Here is a 23,961-nt window from a genome sequence, read left to right as displayed (position 1 = left end):
ATGAAGGGTGCTAGAGATTTTTATTTATTAACTTTTGGCAGTGACTAAGCTATAGTAATTCCTTCACACATTTTAAACTTTTTGCTTTACATGGATAAGTGTTTTGCTGGTATGTTTGACTGTACACTGTGTGCCTGCCTCCGTGGAGGCCAGAAGAGGGCGTCGAATCCAGTAAAACTGAAGTTACAGTGATTAGCTGCCTTGTGGGCACTAAGAATCAAATCTGGGTCCTCTGGAAGAGTTCTTAAGGGTGGAGCCACCTTTCTAGTCCCCACTCTGCTTCTAAAATCAAGTTTTAGATGTGTATCTCTTAGAGGAATTAGAATTATTCGTTTCTCAGGCCTCTATTCAACACAAAAGCCATTTTACAGTCAGACGCTTACAATTAAATATGTTCCTATACTACTCATTTCCTATATCACTTAAAATTAACAGTGAAAACCTGAGTTAAACTGTTCATGACTTGCAACCCATCGTGAAACGCAGCCATTTTCAACAGTTGGAATGACTGCTTTCTTCAGAGTGAACGAGTCTTTGTGTGTACACAAAGCTGGGAGAAGAGGTATTTAAAAGTGCGATGAACTATTTCTCAGGACATTATTTGTTGGACTTGGCACTATCCCTCTGTGGTCTGATGTTTGGAGGAACTTGATTGAGATGATTGCAAATAGCTTTCTGCTTTGCCTTTACCTTGGTTCAGATCAGGGTTGTGTATTCTCTTATGTATAATAAATGTCAAAGTGCTCGTGGGTGGTTTTCAGACAGTGAATGTGGTTTTCCAGCTTCTAATTGCCAAGTTGGGGTTGCACAATCAGACTCCTGAGACAGGGTTCTCTGAAGCTTTGATCATGTCTTTTTTAGCTAAATGTGTTTGGAATGAGTTTAGAAGCAGCCAATGCTTGCTGGGGGTTCCTCTCCATCTCCCTGACAGCCATTCCCGCTTCCTTTGATTTGATTCCTTCTCTGAGCCTCCTACATCAAGTTCATTGTGTCCTTTGCTTGACCTCTAATTGGTCCTTAATCTTGATTACCTACTGGTACGAATTTATAGGTCGTACTCATTGGAGGTGCTATGTGATAAGGGAGGAGCACACTTTGTCTTCCACTGATTTCCTGGCACAGAGTCAATTCTCTGCATCAAATTCCTCACTATAACTTGTTAAGCTACACAAACGAGGGTCCTGTATTTGGCATTTTCCTAAAGGAATTCTCACCAGATCCACCACTGATGTCTTAGTGTGAAACACAGTAGATCCTTTTTGTACTCACAGCAGCCCGTGCCTCTTCTATTAGCGCACTAAATTTTCAAAGATCCGGCATATGCTCTTCATTCTGGGTTATTGTTTAACTATTAGTATATCTTGTGTCTCTCTCCTAAGATTCTCTTTCCTATGACCTGCTGAGTGATCTCATTTTTGTCCTATTGGTCCAAAGACAATATGATTGCACAATGTCTCCAATTGTTTTTCCTTCAGCTCAGTCCTTGAGACTGAACACCAGACCTGCATACAAAACTGCCCAGAGAGGAAATGTATGTTTTTGCATGTCAGCTATGCTTCTGACATTTCTACCAAATGCCTTTAAGTCAGTGTTTGAGAGAGCTAAGTTCCCTTCCTTCTCTTGCCATCCCATGTAATGTTTACCTCATCGTTGCAATCAATTGTGCCAGCTGTCTTAAAGACTGGATAAGCAATGGCCCCAAATGCCTGCATCTATCCAGTGACATGAGGCTTCTGCCCTATGTGGATCTATGTTCTCCATACACCTTCCTACCCTAAATGCTAATCTTGAGTCAGCCAGATTACTTTGCATTTCTCATTTCTTTTATATGTTTTTTCCTATATCCAGCCAGTCTCATTCCATTTTACTTTTCCCTCTACTACTCCCAAACAGTCTCTCTAAAAGTTCATGTTTATCATATTGTTATACTGTCTGTGTAACATAATTTAAATAAGACAAAATATAACTCACAATTTGGTGCCCATCTTTTCTCCATGTTTATTCCCATATGCCCTATTTTCCACCCACCCAAATGCATTTTCATGTCCTTAGCTTAATATTCCTTTGATTATTTGACTTGCTAGAACACCTATATGCCTGATTTGTCTGCTTTTATGTCATTGCCTGAAGTTATTGTTAATTCTCTAATTTAGAGCATTTCCTCTTCTTTGACGGCTCCTCCCCAAGCACTAGTTTACGCTGATCATTTCTTCTCTGTCCCCACTTGGTATTTGTGTTATAATATGTTAATTACTCTGTTAAAGTGCTTCTAAATGACAAGCATGACCTCAGAGGTTAAAAATCCAGTCTAGCTCCCGGCTCCCACTCCGTTGTGCTAAATCAAAAGATGTGGAATGAGACCGAGAATGTGGTACTTCAGCAATATTCCTGGATCCTCCTCATAAAGCTGTGCGTCCATGGCTATGTCTAACTCTTTGTGACATATTTCCAACCATTCCATGATCAGATACAGATGGTGGAATCCTGTTAAAAGGATAATATGAAAGACAAGAGATGCCCTCAGCACCTGGGTTTTTTTTTCTATGACCTTGGAAAGAAATGCTACACAAAGAAGGAAATGAAATGACTAGTACATAAAATATGAACTTTTCCTTCTCTGAGGAAAGAGCAGCATATTCTTGCTGTGTGGGAACACTGTGTTAAAGCAGGCAAAGCAGGGTGCCATGAGACCTGTGTTCTTCTTGAGAAAAGGAAATAAAAAAAATTTATTTCTGAGATATAGAGCAGACCTGTGGCCCAGAGAGAAGCAGGTGAGTAGACCTGTGGAAAGGTCAAAGTGACTGAGGGCCTTCTTCAGGCTACTGTCTGTTTATATACCTAGGCAAAATAAGCTGCTGCTGCTGCTGCTGCTGTGTGATGTGTGATGTGTGTGTGTGTGTGTGTGTGTGTGTGTGTGTGTGTGTGTGTGTGTGCATGCACACGTGTGCATGCAAATGCACACACGTACATGCCTGTGCCTGTGTACCTCTGTGGTTTGTGTCTCTGTGTGTAAGCCAGAGGAACATATTGAATATTATTTCTTGTATATTGTCTGCCATTTTTGAAAAATACAGTCTTTCACTGGCTAGGGATTTGCCAAGTAGGTTAGACTATCTGGCCAACAAGGTTCAGAATCTCACCAGTCTTCTCCCCACAGTCATGAGACTATAACCCACCACCACATCCATTTTCTTCCTTTTTTTAAAAAAATTTTTTATTAATTTATTCAGATTGCAACTCAACTGTTATCCCATCACTTATATCCTCCCATTCCTCCCTCCCTCCCACTTTCACACTATTTCCCTCCCCTAGGTCTATGACCGAGGGGGACCTCCTCCCCCACTATATGGTCATAGGTTATCAAGTCTCATCTTGGTAGCCTGCTTATTCTTTCTTTGAGTGCTTCATACTTGACCAATTTCTTCTTGTTCTAGCATGGGATCTGGGGTAAAACTCAGGGTTCGTCTTGGCTGAGCCACCTCCTCAGCACAATGTCTCACTTTTGAGGAAGTAAATGGAGTATTTCTTGGCACATAAAATTCAGTCAAGAAAAACTTTTTGAAATGAATGGGCAGGAAGAGTTTTCAACTGGCAAGAATCATAAAATTATATTTAACTGCAAAAAAAATGTTTCTGTAGAGAGCTAATCTGTTAGCTAATTTGAATATTGTACTTGAAAATCCAGACATTGTGTCCTGTTTAATTGAGTTATTCCATTACTGCTTTTAAGATCTCCACACACATGATGCTCTGTCTTTCAAAAGTGAAGTGTGAAGAGGGAACATCAGTACCTCACCGTGTCTGCACAGAAAGGAAGGCTGGCCTCAAGTGTGCTCACACTCTGGGGAGTTCTGCCTCTATTACATTGTTTTCAATGTTCTCATATGTGTCTAGCCAGGACTCAAATAATCTGTGTAAAATAATTTTCCTACTAAACACACAATAATGCTAAAATTTGTAATTTTAACAATAGGTACAATTTCTCCAGGACATCCAAGGCAACAGAGAGAAAAAAACTATCTCAAAAGAAAAGTCCCCTGGATGGGGAGACCTGGTGGCACTCAGAGGAAGGATAGCAGGCTACCAAGAAGAGACTTGATACCCTATGAGCATATACAGGGGGAGGAGGTCCCCCTCAGTCACAGTCATAGGGGAGGAGAGTAAGGGGAAAATGGGAGGGAGGGAGGAATGAGAGGATACAAGGGTTGGGATAACCATTGAGATGTAATATGAATAAATTAATAAAATAAAATAAAAAATAAAAATAAACTAGTGTTAATATTGCATTTTTAAGTTCAAAGTGATAGAATAGACTAGCTTAATGATAAAATTGTACTTTTCAGTCTCTCATTCAAGAGCTGTTGATGGGCATTTATGTTTTGATCAAATCATTAAAACATGGTATGGTATAGTGGTGATTTATGAAAATAAAATTTTCTCTAAAATAATTTATTTGGAAATGATTTTTTCTACATTACAAAACTGAACAGAAGAGTACATCTTCTGCTATTTTTATTTTTTCTTAATATTAATATATTAAGTGTATTTTTTCTTATTCTTTGAATTCCCCATCCCTTGTCTCACCAAGGCTGAGATGTATTCAGTTTTTATTAATTAGACAACTAAAAAGAATCAATCTTGAGGAGGGAGATGTGTTGGAGAGGAACAGAAGTAGAAAGGGATAGAGTAGTAGGATCAAAATAAGTATTGTGTGAAGGCCTCAAAGAATAAATAGAAACTTATTTAAAATAAACACTATAATCAAGGTGAAATTTGCAAAAAGCCATCTGAGCCCTGAAAGGAAAGACTTTAGTGGGATTTTGTTTCTTTGTGTATTAAGCCCAAAGAATGCCTGGAACACTCTAAATGTCAGTATTTGTTAAGTATTTGTAAAAACAAGAAATAACTGATCATTTAAAACTGCTCTGACAATGAATTATCTTTCCCAGCAGCAGGCCCACCTGCTATATCTATCAGACTTGGCTGAAGCCCCATCTTCCTGTAAAGTTCTCTTTACAGACTTTACAAGTCAGGCTTGCCGTCAGTTCTGGAGTCAGTCATACCTGTACTCCAAAAGGGAAGCTAGCCACACTCCACATCGCAGCTCTGCTAGCCAGACACCCCTCCAGTATACAGCCCGTTGACTCTGCTCCTATGTGACCCAGCTTCACCTGCTCAGATGTACTAAAAGAAGTCTTCACACACACACACACACACACACACACACACACACACACACACACACACTTCAGGCATAATGAAGAATTGGACAAACTGAATGCAGCTCCTGGCAGCAATGATAGGTACAGTCAAAAAATAATTTCGGTGGGGGCCTGGGACTCAAAATATCCATCTTAAATAAACACAATGTGTGATAAAATTCAGACATATATCAAATACAGATCAGAAAAATAATTACTGAAAGATCTAGGAGGCTCACTAACTAGAAACTACAAGGTGTTCACTGCCTGTGGCCCCTATACTTGCTATGTAAAAAGCCATTTCCTATAGAGAGATTCTTTCTCTTTCCATTTCTTATTGTTTCTATTTCTCTAGTGTCCTTCTATAACTTCAGCTGCACTTGCTTTTGCTTTTACTTGGGAGCCACTATATGTTAAGTAAGAAAGGGTCACCTAAGAACTAAGAGAACTTCTTCCATCCTTCTTCTCAAATTGTCTGAGAATAGTACAGGTTGGCCATTCCCATACAACGGAATAGTTTCATTGTGCCACAGTCATTATGTGTCTTACTGGAGACTGTTCCCATGTAATGAGTTTTGCTGAAAGGTCTGCACATTTTTACCATTCATGGGTTCTGACTAGTTCTCCTGAACTTACCATGTGCCTGTAAACCACCACTCAGAGGTGCAGGATTTATTAGGTACCAATCCTGGTCTCAAGTTCAGGCAAAGGAAACACAGAAGTTATAGTTCAGCTATTATGGGGAAGGGAGACATAATAGAAAGGTGGCTAGCGATTTTCAGCAATGAATCCAGGAAAACGAAAGCAACATGGAACACCAAGAGTGACCTGATTTCCGGGGACCCATTATCAATACACTATCCCTGTCATCTCAGTAGACAGCGAGTCACCATAGACACCGTGCACCTGCCCCAGCCCACTCTTACCCCATGAAAAGAACAAACGTCTTTACACTGACTGTGTTGTCAACGGTGATGCATTCAACACTAGCTTCTCTGAAGAAATAATGAGATAATAAGTAAGCAGTGAATAAAAAAAATTGGCAAGAGCTATGGTAATTGCTATAATCAAAACAAAAGGTGCATCTGATTGCTTCATGTTTATCTGCTCCAGGTACCTTGGTTTCTAATCCTGATTTCTCAGAAAAGCTGTCTGTCCTTACAATGACATTTTAGACTACACAGTGACACGGTTTTGTTTATTTATCAAACTTGAACAAAGGGTGAGACATGGTAAAGTTAGTACTACACCTACATTGTGTGACCTCAGAATGATGGCACAGAAAACTAGCTTTCTCTCCCTTTCATGTATCCCCTACCACCTGAGACTGGGTGGGACCTTCGGCTTTAATAGGAATTGTTTTGCAATCCTCTGTAGTTATCACAAAAGATTACTTAACCAAAAACACAAAAAAAATATTATCATTGGCATTCATTTTTGACAGAACTAATTTTATTATTTACTTTTGACCGGGTAAAAGCAAAATTTATTATGTACACATGTATAAATATATAAAAATATGTGTTTGTATTTATTTATTCTAGCAGATAGTCTGTATATTCATGGAATCTCATTTATTTTTCATTTGCTTCACAATTATCTATGAGCAAAATGACATTTTCTAACCCCAGAAATATATTTATATTTGAATGCAATGAGAAATATACACTTTGCATGAATGATATACAAATACATAGCAAATAAACCTTCCAATAGGTTTTATTGAAATTTTTCATCAGCTAATATTTATCCTTACTGCCTATCTCACATCCTAATCAGTAAAGTATCCCCTAGTATACTCCAGCTCATATGCCATCATCATTCATTTAGAAGGGCTGTTTTTTGATTCTTGACTCCGTCCTAGGTCAAAGGCTCTGCTGTGGCTTGGCCATGCCCCTACTTCCCGTTCAAAGCACAAAATCAGTCCATTCCTTTGCAGCATCTCTGAGGCCTGAGTTTGAACCTTAGCACCACAAAACAAAACAAAGGAAAGAAAATTAAAGTGCTTTCTTTCTGGACTTATAATGCCAGAAAAAAAAAAAAAAGCTGTAGGAGGAGTAGCATTGCATTTTACATTGGACTGGGTTTTCTAGAAAGGTGTCCGAGCCCAGGGCCCCAGCATTTGATGGCCAGTAGCTGTGAGGCTGACTAAGTACAGTAGTCCACAGTTACTTGGGCTTTACTCTAGAAGAAAGGATGTCCATTACTCACCAATGACACAAGGAGGACTTAGAAAACTCTGACAGAAACTAAATGACTCGTCTGCTATCACAATGTTAGTCTGTGATCAAGTGCGTAACTCACACATAACTAGGTTTTGCTCTCTTTCCTCTATATATAAAACCTTAAGCCCTAGAGAAATTAATCTTTGGCAGCCCCTGGAGCAAAGAGTTAAAAGTGTTAAAAAGAAAAATCACAGGTAGGTCAGACTTCAGGAGTCATTACCACTGTTTTCACGCTAAACCACGAAAGTACAAACTCTCCCATCTGGCAGATTATACAGTGAGGACACACCAAAGTCAATTAGGGTGTCCGTGTAGATTTCTTCATACCATAGAGGAGCCACATGATAGCTTTGTTCAAGGAAACATAATTAAAAGTCATCGCCACCTTCAAGGAAATTTTTTAAAAATATTTTTCTCATGAAAATTATACTTAAATAGATTTGTGAAGTACAGAAACTTCTGTCTAAAAAGAAAGGATAAAGTTCATAATATAAGGTTTAAGAAACGGTTTCAATACTATATCAAAAGCACATTAATCAAAATATATATATCAGCTTCTTCATTCAAGGGAAGACTGAAAGAAAAAGTTGAATTTTGGATGAACACAAAGAGATTTATAATGTTTTTTGGCTAAGACTATTCCAAAACCACCCCCACACAGTTATATCATTTAAGATATAAAATGATAAAATGAAAATCAATAGCCTGAATTTTTACCTTAAAAATCACAGGGAAGTGGGTCAAAACCAAAAAGAAGTAAGGAATTAATTGGTATGAAAATCAAAGAGAAAGGAATAAGAGAGTAAAATAATGAAATGAATCAATGGTAACTATGACCAGGCAAAAATCATCTCTATGACACTAGCTGACAAAATCATCTCTATGACACTAGCTGACATACCATCTAAAAGCCAATTCATTTCATGACTAGAGGACAACAAACATTCAATCAACTCAGTAGATGCAAAAATGATTTTAAAAGTGAATATTCATCCTGATTTACATTCTCACTGTTAAGGCAGCTTGGAAACCCTGTACCTAAGATCATATTTCCTGATGAATGACAGAGTACTCTCCTCTGAGACAAACGACAAGGCAAGGACGTCTGTTCTTGACACTTGTTGGATTAAATGCAGTGTTCTCATCTGTACAATCAGGTTAGCAAAAGAAACAGAATGCATTCACTCAAATTTGAAAGGAAGAAATAAATCTCTTAGCAAGTAGTTTGATTCAGTGTATCAAAACACAACAAAATCCATGCTGAACAAATGTTTAAAATACCTACTGAGGAGCTATGGGACGCTTCTGTGTATAAAAACATGCCTTGTGAAAGCTTGACTACTTAAGTCTGATCCCCAAAACTCATGTAAAAATGTGAGATGGGAGAGGTGAGATAGCTCTGTTGGTATCTGTATACAATATTTCTACATGCTGGAGCTGGAGACAGCAGTGTACAAGAAACCTGGGAAACAAGTACAGTGGTAGAAAAACAAGAGAGCCTCTGCATCAAGAATAAGCCAGGGAGAATCACCACAGAAAGTGTCCTTTGACATTCACACTCACATGTTGGAATGCATGAATGCACATATGTAATTTTACACCATACACAAACACACTGAATAAATAAATATATATTAAGTACCTAGTAATACAAATAAACAGGTTTCATACAATCCAAAATCAATTTCCAAAAGATGAATAAGTAAATCGTCTCTTTACAGGCAATGGATCTGAAAACAGGAGAAAGACCACAATCTACTAAACTTTACACAATGAACTGCAGGCAACTATGAAATGCTGAGAGATTGAGAGAAACCATCACCCCAAGGAAAAGCACACCAGTTGGTTATTCAGTATCAAATGGTCAAGGCTAAAAACATACATATGTATAATATTATATAAAATGAGCAGATTATGTTTAGGAATATGTGTGTGTGTGTGTGTGTGTGTGTGTGTGTGTGTGTGTGAATATATATGCATGTACATATAAGTGTAATAACAATGAAAAAAAGAAACCATGAATTTAAAAAAGAGCAAGCAGGGTAAATGGGATAGTTTGCAAGGAGGAAAAGGAGGAGGGAATTATTAGTATGGTGTCTTTTTTTTCTTTTTTTCTTTTTTCTTTTTTTTTTTTTTTTTTTTTGTTGTTTGTTGGTTTGTTTTTGTTTTTGTTTTTGTTTTTTGAGACAGGGTTTCTCTATATAGCCTTGGCTGTCCTGGACATGCTTTGTAGACCAGGCTGGCCTTGAACACACAACAATCTGCCTGCCTCTGCCTCCCAAGTGCTGGGATTAAAGGCGTGCACCACCATTGCCCGGAAGAGAGAACTATTATAATTATATTGTAATCACAAAAATTCAGAAAAGCATTTCTTTTACAAGAACACTAAAAAGAACAAAGTATAGGAAAAATAGAATCATACAAGTGTTTTAATTTTAGGGCCACAGATAATGTCTCAGACTAATTAAAGCAGACAGGAATAAACCAAATAAATGGAGTGATAGCGCATACCCATGGATTGGAAATTTCAATGTCATTACTTTGGAGGTTTCCCAAATTGATTCAAGGATCACAGAAATTATTAATGAAATCCATACGAATTCTTTTGATTTGCAGACATTTTTAAAGCAGTTCCTAAAATACATGTGCAAATGCAAAGTTTTGAGAAGAGTAAAAATGATTTTGGAGTCAAGCTCATAGGAAATAAATGTTCCAGTTTCAAAACTTTATAAGCTGCGGTCATCGCAGATGGTGCTGGCAAGGGATAGAGAGAGATCAACAGAACAGAACTGAGTCCAGAAATAAACCCTCATGTTTATGGTCAATTGATCTTGTACAAATGTGCCAAGGGAATCAATGGGGACAGGATAGTCAATTTGCTATCCAAGACTATAAATTAAAACCTTCCTGCACACCGTATGCAGTAATTAACTCACAATAGATAATAGACCTAAGTGTAAAAGGAGAAACTACAAGGCTTGTACATAAAACATAAAACTATCTTTATGACATTGAGTTCTATGTAGAGCTCTTAAATAATATGTCAGAAACACATTACACAAGTTAATAAATCATCAATTAAAATAGACATTTTCCATTTCAAATAAAATGCCATTAAAATACAAAATAATCATAGATAAGGTGAAAATCATTGAAAATCATGTCTTTGAAATAAAAACGCCTTCACATTACCCAATTTTAAAATGAGGAAAAGATTTAAATGACCATTTCAGTAAAAATAAGTCCATGATTAGTAGGCATTTAAAAAGGAGGTGTGCCACATTTATCATTAGAAGAAACAAATTTTAGAATTTAAACGAATACTCCTTTATAGTAACCCACATAGGTGACTATATTCAGACAAACAAAAAATAATAAGGGTTGGGTCGGTGGAACATGGAGCATCATCATCTGTTTCTGAAATGTTAAATGTTATAGCCATTTGGTACAACATATTGGCACTCCAAAAAATATGAACATAAATTTGTTATGTGACACAGAGATGCTATTGCTAAGAACCAATGGAAGATATTCACAGTAAGACAGCAGCTTAGAGTGCAATATCCATGGCAGCTTGGAATGGGAAACTTACAAAAATTTACATGGAAGTACACAGCTTTATGACCACACTTTGGAACATTAACTATAAATAAGGAGCCAGTGCTATAGGATATTTACTTGGGTAAGCTCAAAAATCATAATACTATATGGAAGAAGCCACATGCAAAAGTCTCCTTTTGTGATCCCACTTATTGAAAATGGGTAGACAGCAAAAAATCCATATAAAAATAAACAAAGATGGTGTTTTTAATATTGAGGGGTAGCTGTAGACATATGGTCTGCAAATGAGCATGAGGAATTTAGAGGGTACATGGTTGGGGAGGTTACTAACACTGTGGTCACACATGGCTTCTTTCACAATTTTGTAAAACTACTATATAAATACACATATGTACATGCATACAGACATACATATGTACATACACACATATATGTACACATGTATAAATTAGTTAAACTATATGCAAAATCATGTTATGAAAATTAGTGAATTGAATATATTCTGGTCTTTCTCCTTATTTTTTCCACATTTGATAGTCTGCAGTTCATTAACTCTGAATATTTGAACCTTTGCCCTTCTTAAGACATTCATATAGAAAAACCAGAAAGGTCTAAGAGACCATCTTAATGGAGACAAGGCATAAAAAAGGCCATACATAAAACTATATCTCATCTTCTTATACTTTAAATATGGGTAGCTGGCTACTTGGAGTAATCATAGCCAGACTGCGACTTCTGATTAGACATATAAAATTTAATTGACAAGCTGCCACAGGGAATATATGGGAAGGAACTGATAATAAGTGTTTATATCATTATATCACCTATAATTTTGTTTTTTAATGAAAAGAAATCAACATTCAAGGCTCTTTTTGAAGGTCTTGCTGCTTGCTTCATGAATATCATATAATTGTACAAGAAGTTATGCAAACAATGTTGATGGACAGGGCTGTATTTTTGCCCCTTGCCTATGTTAAGTGTGCAGACACATTGCCACACCTCACAGTGTTCCTGACTGGTATCTGTGCTGGATTAGAGCTGATATCAGGGCTACCCAAAGATCTCACATTGTTAAATAAGTGAAGTTCATTCAGCACTGAAGCTTGGGATCAGAACAGAGTATCCAAGTATGCTAAATTTGGATGTGCAATGGCTCATAAGAAAACAAGACCAAAGGATGGAGTAGACAGCTCAGGATACGGAAAGAACTGGCTTTCTGATTCCTCTTGGATACCAAAATCTGTGTATGCTTGAGTCTCTCAAAAAAAAAAAAAAAAAAAAACCTGATATAATATTTGCATATGACTTACACATATTCTTCCATGTATGTTTTATTTAATTATTTATTTAATATAATTTATTCACATTCCATCCCAAATGCAATCTCCTTGCTCTTATCTTCCTGATCCCTTCTTCTTCTGCCCTATTCCCCTCCCCCTCCCCCACTGGCTGACCACAGTCTATCAGGTCTCTTCTGGATAATCTGCATCCTCTTCCTTTGTGTTCCCACAGGGCCTCTCTGCCAAGTGGCAGTGACAAAATCAAGGGCATTAGAGTTCCTGTCAGAGACAGTCTCCCTCTCTCCATGCCCTTCCCCACATGGAGAATGAGCTGTCCATCATCTAAAACTGAACAGGGTGTCTCAGTTCTCTGCTTGCAATGTCCTTGGCTGTGTATCACTTTGTGCAGGCCCCTGGGTCAAAATCATCCAGCCTTGATATTCTCCTTGTGCAGCTACTAACAAACCCCCACTCCTGTCTTTCTGTCCCCCAACTCTTCCATACAATGTGCAGCACTTTGCCCCAAGTCCCTTCTGGGTGGAGTCTCTCAGAGAACATCCATGTTGGGCTAATATCCACTTATAAGTGATTATATACCATGAGTGTCTTTCTGGGTTTGGGTTAACTCACTCAGGATATTCTTTTCCAGCTCCATCCATCATTTAAACCATCTGCCTATCATAATGAAAATACAATGCCAATACTTTGTAGAGTATTTAAACAAAACAAGTGAGTACAAATTCCTTCTAGTCACAACTGGTTCTCCTGTACTTTTTTCCCCTCCAAGTATGGAAAGCTGAAAATGGTTAAATCCATGCATGGACAACAAACCAACACATAGGGTCTACAGGGTACAGCATCATAGAAAACAAGATTTAGACACAAAATGTGGAAGACTTACCAAGTCTACCATCTACAGGTTATACTGGCTGAGGAGTGCCTCAGAGAAGATTTACAGTTTGACTTTAAAAGTAGTCAGATGGCCAAGTTCTCTTCTCTTCTGGGGCAAAGGTCTTTTTCTATGAATATTTCATCAGGTTGGGTGATGACTATTCTTATAATAGAGGACAATTTGCTTTACCATGAGTCTACTGATACAAATATGAGTTATCTAAAGAAATAACTTCACAGACATATGTAGAATAATTTTGATCAAATATGTGAGTGCTATGTTGCAGTCATGTTGACACATGATTTAAGTATCACAAGGTAACACTGGATAAGACGTGAGGGCTCTGTATCTAGTAAGCTATCCGTAAGATGATATTTGAGATTCTGGGCCCTGTGGGCCTGCCATCAAAGGTAGAACAGGAATTCAAAGACAAACACAGTCCAGGGATAGTGAACCTGGGCTCAGGTGAGATGAGCATCAAGGATAAGAACATGTAAATCATAAGGTACAAACACAGTCCTAGGATACAACACATGAGAAATATTAGACGACGAGTTTAGAGAGCAGTAATGAACCAAAATACACGAAGAATATAGGTAGCTTAATTACGGGGCATAGGCAAGTCATTAACTGCGATTAAATTTCTTTCGAAAGGAAAAATAATATCATAACCAGAAGGCAAAAACAAGCAAACACAACCCCTAAAAACAAAACAAAACAAAACAAACAAACAAACACAAAAGTGAAACTCATTCAAGCAATATAAGGTTGTTTCATGAGTCCCTTGGCCTAAAAGGTTTCTTTCCTGTGAGTCTCTATGTAGAAACTTAGTTGTGTTCTGCAATGTTAATGACAAATTGTTTTGCTGTGTAAAAATAATTATTTTGAAAACATTTCCACTTACTATTTCAGAATTTTCTAACATGTATTTTGATAATATTCACCCAAGTCTTTTCTTTACCTCCTCCCAAATCTGTCTTCACTTCTGACCAACCCACCCCACAGTTTCATGTTGCCCAATATGTTCTGTCCATGTACTGCTGAGTGTGGGGCTGTGACTGGAGCTTGGGCAAACCACCAGAAGCCACATCTGTAAAGCAAACTGACTCTCCACCCAGTCAACATACTAACACGGAATAGAAGGCATTCATGAGTTCCTACCTTGCCTGAGGAGGTAGGGACAGTTGGTGCCTTCTGGAGGATGGAGGGTTTTTACCTTAATGTTAACGCCACTGAACAATAAACCATATACTCTGTTCTTCTTGCTGTTTAATATGGACACAGATGTATTAATTTGTCTACAGTATTTTGCTAGCCCCTATTTAGACCAATGTCAAAAACTGATAAGAAACAGACTTTTTCAACTAAATGGTATGAAGTAAGTTCATTCAATCTGAACTTTAAAATGAGGAAGAGTCAGGTGTGAGTTGAGACCTTTTAACTCTGCTCCTTGAAAAAAGCTATCAACACATAAGCAATTATAATCCCAAATTCACAGCAATATGGCCAATGTTAAGTGCATTTTTTCTCTGTCTCTCAATTTAATTTTAGGCAAATGTGCAAAAATATTTCAATATTCAAAAGTATGCTACATTTCAGAAAGATGCAATCTACCTGAGGTGATATTGAAATTAAAAAGGTGACTTTATATAGATAAAATGGGAAGTGATTTACACATAAAAATAAGCTATAATATTTTATTTTTCAAATTACACGTTACAACTTTAAAATATACCAGAATTTTTAAAAATTAGTGTTTTTTGTAGAGACTATAAATTGGCCTTTATGTTTATTTTGCACAATAGCATATTGTGTTAGTCTTGTGACCTGCTATTTGCACACAGATATTCATTACAGTTACTTGGGGAAACATAACTTGAAACTTTTCAACAAATTTAGAAAGCTTGCCCTTAATATTCTAATAGCATAAGGTTTTATAATTAATTTCTATAGTATAAAATAAGCAAATGAGAAAAATTTTAAAGCTCTGCAAATTTTTACACTCATAATTCAGTCATAACAGGTTTTCTCTGAATGTGTGATTTGAAATTCAGCAATCAGAATTTTAATGATACGTCCTTTTATAAATCCGTACTTGTTGCAATAAATGTAGCTGTCACACTTTTCTTTGTCCTAGAATTTGTCACCTGAAGTAAGAACAAATTCCACAATTTAAGTGGTTAAGGTTTTCAACATGAAACTCCATAAATAAGCTACAAGAATTACTTTTTAAAAATAATATTAAATCCAAATCAATGTGAAAGGCCTTGAAGATTTTCTATCTTCATCATCAGTTCATCAGGGAGATGCCTCACATTCCAGCTCCTCCTAGGATATATCTATTGTCAATCACTGGAATAGTGTTTTTATTTATTTATTTATTTATTTATTTATTTATTTATTTATTTATTTATTGCACATCCAGTACACCTGTCACTTTATACTTTATATGTGGTTTCTCCAAGACTTTGGAATTCAACTCTGGTCCTAACAAAAATGATTTCAGTTCACACCCAGAAATGTGTGCTGCGGGCAAATATTCTGGCAATAAACTCTGTACTCACAATAAAATTGACAAATGCTTACAACTTTACTAGTCTTAAAATCCTAGCCCACATTTATCATGAATCCTCAACTCAGGGCACTGTTTAGTTTACTTAGAATTATACAATGCTTATGCCATAAATATTTACACAGATGTTATCTTAATTTAACTAGACAAAAAGAACAATAAAAGTTCCTTACCTAATATTGTAGGGATCATTGGATCACTAAAACCCCAATTAAAGCTCAAGTCAATACTTTGGTTTTGCTGAAACTTTCAAAATAGCATTTTAAAAGAAAATGCAAGGAAAAAGGGTTAAAAGGTAGGCATGTAAGACGTTGTGACAGAACAAAAAATGAGAATTCTCCATTGATTAATTAGATATATGAAGCTCCAAGGATCAAGAGAGTGATACAGAGAACAAACTGGACAAGGCGGTGTCTGGCCTTGAATAAACACACTCGTAACGCACAGGTAAGTGACAGAATGTGATAATGTTGATCAAGTTTTGCTTTCTTCTCTGCATGAGAATAACATACATACATGTTTGATTTTCTCATCATATACTAGATTTGGCTAATGTAAGATGAATAATGAGAGCAAAAGTTCAAAATTTGTGTTTGCTCTCTCCTCTTATGGACAGAGTAAGTAACAGTCTTACAGATACCAGTCTTGGCATAAGATCAAAGCTTATTCAAAGAAGACAAAGTACATAAATGTGATGTGAAATGTGTTGGTTTTGGGCCACTGAAACTCAGGGGTCATTTGCTACTTTGGAAAGATCTATCCTCTTCTGGATAGAAGTTTCTTCATTAGCATAGTTGGGAAATGATTTACAGTACTTCTGGTTACAGATGCTATCAAAAAATCAGCTCTGTATCTCACCTCACACCGTGCCTCTTGCTAATCATGGAGCTAGTGTCCACTGAAAGACCCAAGTATTTTAGCAGATACTGTTGGGGCACACAATTATATTGGCAGAATTTTATGAGCAAAATAACAAGATATACCAATTCTAAAAAGAAATGATTAAAATATCAGATAACATAAAAATTACGACTTCTCTTCATCAACCATAATATTTTTTAAAAACCAGAAGAGATATCTATAGTCTATAGAACTGACAAGGATCGCCTGTAACCCTAGACTTTCTTAAATGGAAAAAAAAAAAAAAACCCTGACATCTGTGGTAGCAAGATTGTATTGAAAGGGAGCTTTGCTTCACTAATAACTCATGAAGAAGCCTGGTGAGGTGGCACACACCTGTAATCCCAGCACTCTGGAGGCAGAGGCAGGTGGGTCTCTGAGTTTGAGGCTAGCATTATCTAGAAAGCATGTCCAGGACATTCAAGGCTACAAAAAACAACCCTGTCTCTAAAAAACAAACAAACAAACAAACAAACAAAAGCTCAAACAAAACAAACAAACACACAACCTCATGAGGAATAAATAAATAACAAATTGTAACACCATCATAGGCCTAGCCAGAGTGACTGCTGTCCGTGACCTTTTTCCTCTGGAAATGTGAACCATGCTGTTCATACTGGGAAGGGCACTAAGTCTACCTGGAGAGTCTATCCTAGTGTACTCTGATGAGCCTGTTATTTTAGACAGATTACCTATGGGAGTAAGGGTGAGATAGTTAAAGGAATGTGAATGACTCAGGGACTGCAACATCACAGAAAAGCCCACAGCAGCATTGATGACAATGCACAGGAAAGCTGCATCACGTAGCTCACTCTGTGCCTCTCCCCAGGAGGGAATGTCTCGATCTTTAGGACATGGATGCATAACAATACTAGAGACGTCTTCAATTTTGACTCACAGATAAAACCACTAACACGTTCAGAAGTCTTACACCTATACTGCATCTGTTTGGCATTGTGAACTAGTGCAAAATGGCTACAAGTTCTCTTGTTCAGAAGCTCTATGCTAGAGACACACTTAGAAGACTAGAGCTCTTGATATCCTTGGGGACCTGCCTGGCAAGATGTTCCTTCAAGGATGGACTTCCTTTCTAACTGTATGGACTATACACAGCCAACATGCTCCTGCTGTCTAATTTATCAAAGTACTCTCACCTCCAGGAAGCAAACACCTGCTCTAGGGCAGCAGTTCACATGGTGACAGAGAGAGAGACAGAGTATTCAAAGTCTGGCCATTTGAGTCTTACAGACTCCTTCCAGATCACAAGTTTCCTGTGCCCTTCTCTCAGTTCAGCTTATTCTCCACCCACACCTGCTGCAGCCCCCTTGTTATAAAGCACCACATGCTGTGGGCCCCATCTCTCAGCATCTGCTTCTGTGAGAATCAACACGGGACAGCCTGTGTTAGAGGCAGTCTGAGAAAGCAGCTGACAAGTTGGAATCTGAGGATGGCTCATTCACTGCCCAGTTGGCCATCAAGACTCAACATTAGCCGTGAGCACCTGTGTACAGGCATTGAACATATAGTAGAACTTTCATTGGCAGGGGATTGAGAGACAGGCACTAATACCAGGGAATGCGCCTGTCTTGGACTTTAGAAACAAGTGTAGAGAAAGGCAGCAATGAAATATTGAACGATTTTGATAAGCCGATTATGATGCCCCAGGGGCCTTATTATTTACACATGTTAACTGAGAGTGTATGAGAAAGTTGAGGAACATATCCAAATCCTTTATTTTAATTAAAAATGTTTTCATCATATTTCCTTCTCACAACACTTCTAGCCCCTCCCTCTCCCATATTCCTACACTCAACTTTTTGCTTATTCCCTACTCTATATATATATTTCAAAGACAAAAAAGTAATAAAAACAACAAAAAACATTAAGTAAAATCCAAACCACCAAACAAAAGATCAATCAGACAAAAAAAAAAAAAAAAAAAAAAAAAAAAGCCTAAACAAAGCAAAAACAAAAAGCACAGAAAACTATAGTGTATTTCTTTTTGTATTGACCAAATAACTGTGGGCACTAGGTCTACCCACAGTTATCAGTGATACTCCATTGTTGAGAAAACTGACTCAACTGCAGATAGCTTCTTAGTTAGGGGTGGAAGCCCATGTCTACTGCATCTCAGTGTAGGGACCTAGTCTGGCTTTGACCTGTGCAGGTCTTGTATGTGCTGAGCCAGTCTCTGGGAATCCACGTGTGAATTAGTCCTGCTGTCTCTCAAAACTACCATATGTCTTTCCTTGGAGTCACCCTTTCTTCCATCTCTTACAAGGTTTTCTACTCCCTCCTTAAGTGGAAAGGTTTGATGAAAACATCATATTTAGGACTGAATACTCCAAAATCTCTAATTCTGAACCTACATTGTGGGTTTCTGTATTAATTTCTATCTACTGCAAGAATAAGCTCTGTTGATATGGGTTGAGCAGGCACTGAGCTACAGAATGTTAGTAATACTTTTATTGGTATGTTTCTTTAACAGTATGATAATATTAGCTTTATCTGTAGGTGGTGACCAATGTAGTTGCAAGTTTTTAATTACTTTATCAGTGTCAGGTATGGATTCTAGCTCACAGAGGGGCCTTAAATCCAATCAGAAAGTACTTGATTACCCCCAGGACATTGGTGCTGCTATTGTATCCACATAGCTTACAAGAAGGTCACTGGTGGAGGTTGTGGGGGTTTGTCAGTGGGAGATACTTATGATTGCTTTTCATCTTCAGTAGTGTACAGGATACCTTCCAGTACCTTGGACATCTGTGTGTATTTGTGTGTATGTGCGTGTATGTGTGCATATGTGTGTATATGTGTGGGTGTATGTGTGGGTGTGTATCTGTGTGTGTGTGTGTGTATGTGTGTGTGTGTGTAAACTGTTACATCAGTGAGTTTCCATATGGTTTTTCAAATGTTCCTTAGTGTCCTCCTCCATTAACTTTCTTTCCTATGTATCTGATATTTAATCATATGCAAACCTTGATAGACTAGTTGGACTTCAAAGAAGGCTAAATTGACATGTAACACATTTTTGTTGTTTGGAAAATAGAAAATAAAATCACCTCATTACCAAATGGGATACTCTAGTAAGCAACAGCAGAGAAGAAGGAGGAGGAGGAGGAGGAAGAGAAGGAAAAGATAAAGAAGAAAACATTGAATTTAGATCATGGATGATATAAGGGGCTATATCATGTTCCACTGAAAAGTCCATGGTGAGATCCTAGATATGATGACAGGGCCTTCAAGAAGGTAATTTTGGTAAAATGAGGTACAGTTTTCCCTACTCTACTACAACAATAAATGCTCTTAGAACCATGGTACTCAAACTTCCTAATGCTGAGACTATTTAACACAGCTCCTGATGTTGTGGTGACCCTCAACCCTAAAATTATTTTATTTCACCTTCATAACTGTAATTCTGCTACATTATAAGTCATAACATAAATATCTGATGTGCAGGGTATCTGATATCCAACTCCACAGAAGGCTGAGACCCACTGGTTGAGAACCACTGCCATAAAATCATATAGTAGGACACAAAAAATTATATACATTTGTAAAATTGTTCAAAGAACATTATGGAGAAAAAGTGCAAATGAAGACAACTATGAGAAAAAACACAGTTAACAGTTACTAAAGATGCAATGTGGCTTTGAAACAGGGGAAATAGTAGATGCTGAAAGAGTTTTGAAAAAGTTGAAAAAACTTTCACAAAAATTGTTGGTAAAATTTGGACATTAGATATGATTCCAGGCAGGACTCAGAAAAACTATGTGCATTATAGGGAAAGGGAAAACTACTGTTGTCTCAGCAATATACAGCTATTTTTATGAAGAGCATATTGGCAGAGCTAAGGACATGAAATGTGCTTCTAGTGATGTGCCAGATGAAGTTGAAGAATGCATTGGAAGCTGAAAATCCATGATTAATACAAATGTGTTGGCTAAGGTTGTAGGCTAAACAAGAATTGCAGGTACACTGTAGCCTCACTCAGGGATGGACTTGAGAAAAACACTGTGAGGCAATTATCACTATGAGTAGATCTTTAAACAATGATTCTGGTCATAGGCTTCATATGAAACAGTGAGTCCAAAAATAATTCAGGGATTAATCATTGTCAGTGTAATGAAGGCATGTTTTACCTTGGAAGGTTACTACATAAGGAAGTACATGTGCTTCCTCAAAATAAACTTCCAAATGGTGTTGACTTACCTACTCTGGGCAGTGAGAATGCTTACCTACTCACATTTAACACCAAGAAAAGCAATTCACCCTCTAGTCTGCTCATTCATGTGAGAAAGCAGAAAGCATGGGGCTGGTCTGTACTTGTCCCTTCTTTTCCTAACCCCAGTCAGATGTTACTCATCTTCATTGGGAAGAATGGCCAATGGGGAGAAGAGAGGATAGAAACATCATCTATACAAGACTTCCTTGACTTAAAAAGAAACATTAAGAAGAGGGAGCAAGCATCAACAGTGAACTCTCACAATATTGCTGGGTCCCTATTATATTAACTCACTGATCTTAACCACTCTGGGCTTCTTACATCCTTCTATTGCACATGGTAACCAAATCGACATGTCTCAGATGATACTGTTTTTACCTATCTATGCAGGGCCATTCTCTTTGTAACCTTTGAGAGACTTACAGACACTGGTGGTCAGTAAAGGTCTGAGTTTTGATTGAATTAAAAACTGAACAGATGGCTATATGAAATTTATTACATAGTATATAAAATACAGCTCTTCCAAGATGCAATTCATAGTCAGTGCACAAGATATATTCCTCATATTTGTGTTGTCAAAATACAGCATCACATATAGTCAGTTTTGGGGTTTGCTATGAGATTAACTGAGAATGTTAGGATAACACCATGATGAGATGCCAAATTACAGATGCTCTAATAGAGAATCACAAAGCCATCTATAAACTCTATGCAATTGGTCTGGACTCAGACCATTAATTAAAACCATATTTTACCATAGATTTGGTTAGGGACTTCCTGGAGCTGATGGAAGACAATGAGAAAACCAGAAAGAAGCTGCAGAGCCAAGCTGCCAGGGGCATAAGAAAACTCTGTATGGAGCTAGATCCCCAGGATACTTAATCAAAAAAGGTATACTGACCCAAGGTTAATTTAGCTCAATAAGCCTTTATTTTAGTTCAATCCATTTGTCCACAAATTTTGGGAATTCCTTGTTTTTAATAGCTGAGTAGTGTTCCATAGAAATGATCATAATGAGTGAGTTCACCCAGAAGCAGAAAGAGTCAAATGGTATATACTCACTTATATCTTGACACTAGGCCAAGGGGCATGTCCCATGAAAGTCTTCACTTATCAGGAAAGTGGGACAGAGGGGAGGACATCCTATTGGGATTTTAAGTGAAAGACGTATGGGAGAATGGGGAAATGGAAGGATCCAGAGAACATTATGATGAGCGGATCTGGGCCCAGGGATCCTGGTCAAACTATGACACTAGCCAAAGACAATACAGGCAGTAAGTTTCAAACCCCTACCCAGATCTAGCTGATGGACAGGACATTCTCCAGCATTGAGTGGAGAGTGGGGACTGACTTTCACACGAACTCTGGTGCCCCAGTTTTGATCATGTCCCCTTGCTGGGGAGACCTGGTGGCACTCAGAGGAAAGGTAGCAGGCTACCAAGAAGAGACTTGGTACCCTATGAGCATATACAGGGGAAGGAGGTCCCCTTCAGTGACAGTCATAGGGGAGGGGAATAGGGGGAAAGCAGTAGGGTGGGAGGATACAAGGGATGGGATAACATTTGAGATGTAATATGAATAAATTAACAAAATATTTTAAAAAACAAAATAAATAAATAAATAAAATGTATGATCTTCCTGTCTCAGAAAAAAATAAGTCCTTATTTTAGTAAAATGCAATCACTGATCTGTCCTCGAAAGATGGTCTTTATATGCCACCATGAGTCTTGGAAGGCTGGGTGCATATGATGCCTCTGGACAATTAAACGTGAAATGCAGAGTAGTTCTAAAGAGGTGGAGAAGGAAGGTGAGACATACATATAAAAAAGAGCAAGTAAATCTGAGACATACAAAGTGAGTTGCAGCGCACCACTGTGTCACTATCCAAATGGACTTTCCAGGAGTTAAGTTCTTCCAAAAGTTCTTCTCGTGAATCTCTACATGCAGTTCTCCAACTCAGAATCCATCACCAAAGAACTCAAATTAAAATGCATGTATTAATTTAGTGAAACCATTCTATTGTATAGGTACATTATATTCCTAGGATTTTAACATATCCTTTTCCTATTCTTAGTCTCAAAGTTCTCCTTTTCAGGTTTTAACAATTTCTTTTTTTTTTATTAATTTATTCTTGTTACATCTCAATGTTTATCCCATCCCTTCTATCCTCCCATTCCTCCCCCCCCCATTTTCCCATTATTCCCCTCCCCTATGACTGTTCCTGAGGGGGATCACCTCCCCCTGTATATGCTCATAGGGTATCAAGTCTCTTCTTGGCAACCTGCTGTCCTTCCTCTGAGTGCCACCAGGTCTCCCCCTCCAGGGGACATGGTCAAATGTGAGGTACCAGAGTACATGAGAGAGTCATACCCCACTCTCCACTCAACTGTGGAGAATGTTCTGACCATTGTTATCTTATACACTTGAGAAAATGTGTATTTTCACAGAAGTCTACAGAGACTGTGCAGTTGGTCATTGTGTAGATACAGATACTATATACATTAAATTTATGAGTAAAATGAATTGTTAAACTTTAAATTGAATATATCATTTGAGCAAGTGTGTGTGTGTGTGTGTGTGTGTGTGTGTGTGTGTGTGCATCATAAGTGGCTTTCTTTTCTACCTCACTCATCCCTTTCCTCCTTTCTAGTAGAGGAGAGATTTTTTGTAAGATACAAAGAGTTAAAAGCCATAACAATAATTACAACACATTTAGTGTTTCTTAAGTTCCTAACTACATTGGTGAGTTTTGTATCCATTAATGCACACATTCTCCAAAAGTCATAAAATGATATTTTATTATTTCCTTCTTACAAGTGAAGATCAGAGGTCCAGAGAGACTGAGTAACTCTTGAGGTCACACGGCTAATAATTATAAAGGCATGGTCCACATGCAACAGCTTTTAAACCTATTTTTTTAAATTCTCAACAACTCAATATTGAAAAAGACTTGTTTTTCTTTATTTAATAAAATACCAAAGCTGCTAAAAGTAATCCTTATAAGAAAAAGATTTATTGGACTATTAACTAATCCTCTTTGAAGAATTCTGCGATTTTTAGATTATCTATTGCCATGATGAATAATAGAGAATGACATATCTGTTT

The sequence above is a fragment of the Acomys russatus genome, chromosome 23 (genome assembly GCF_903995435.1).
Source record: "Acomys russatus chromosome 23, mAcoRus1.1, whole genome shotgun sequence".
Taxonomy (NCBI): Eukaryota; Metazoa; Chordata; class Mammalia; order Rodentia; family Muridae; genus Acomys; species Acomys russatus.
Note: the sequence above shows the minus strand (reverse complement) of the source record.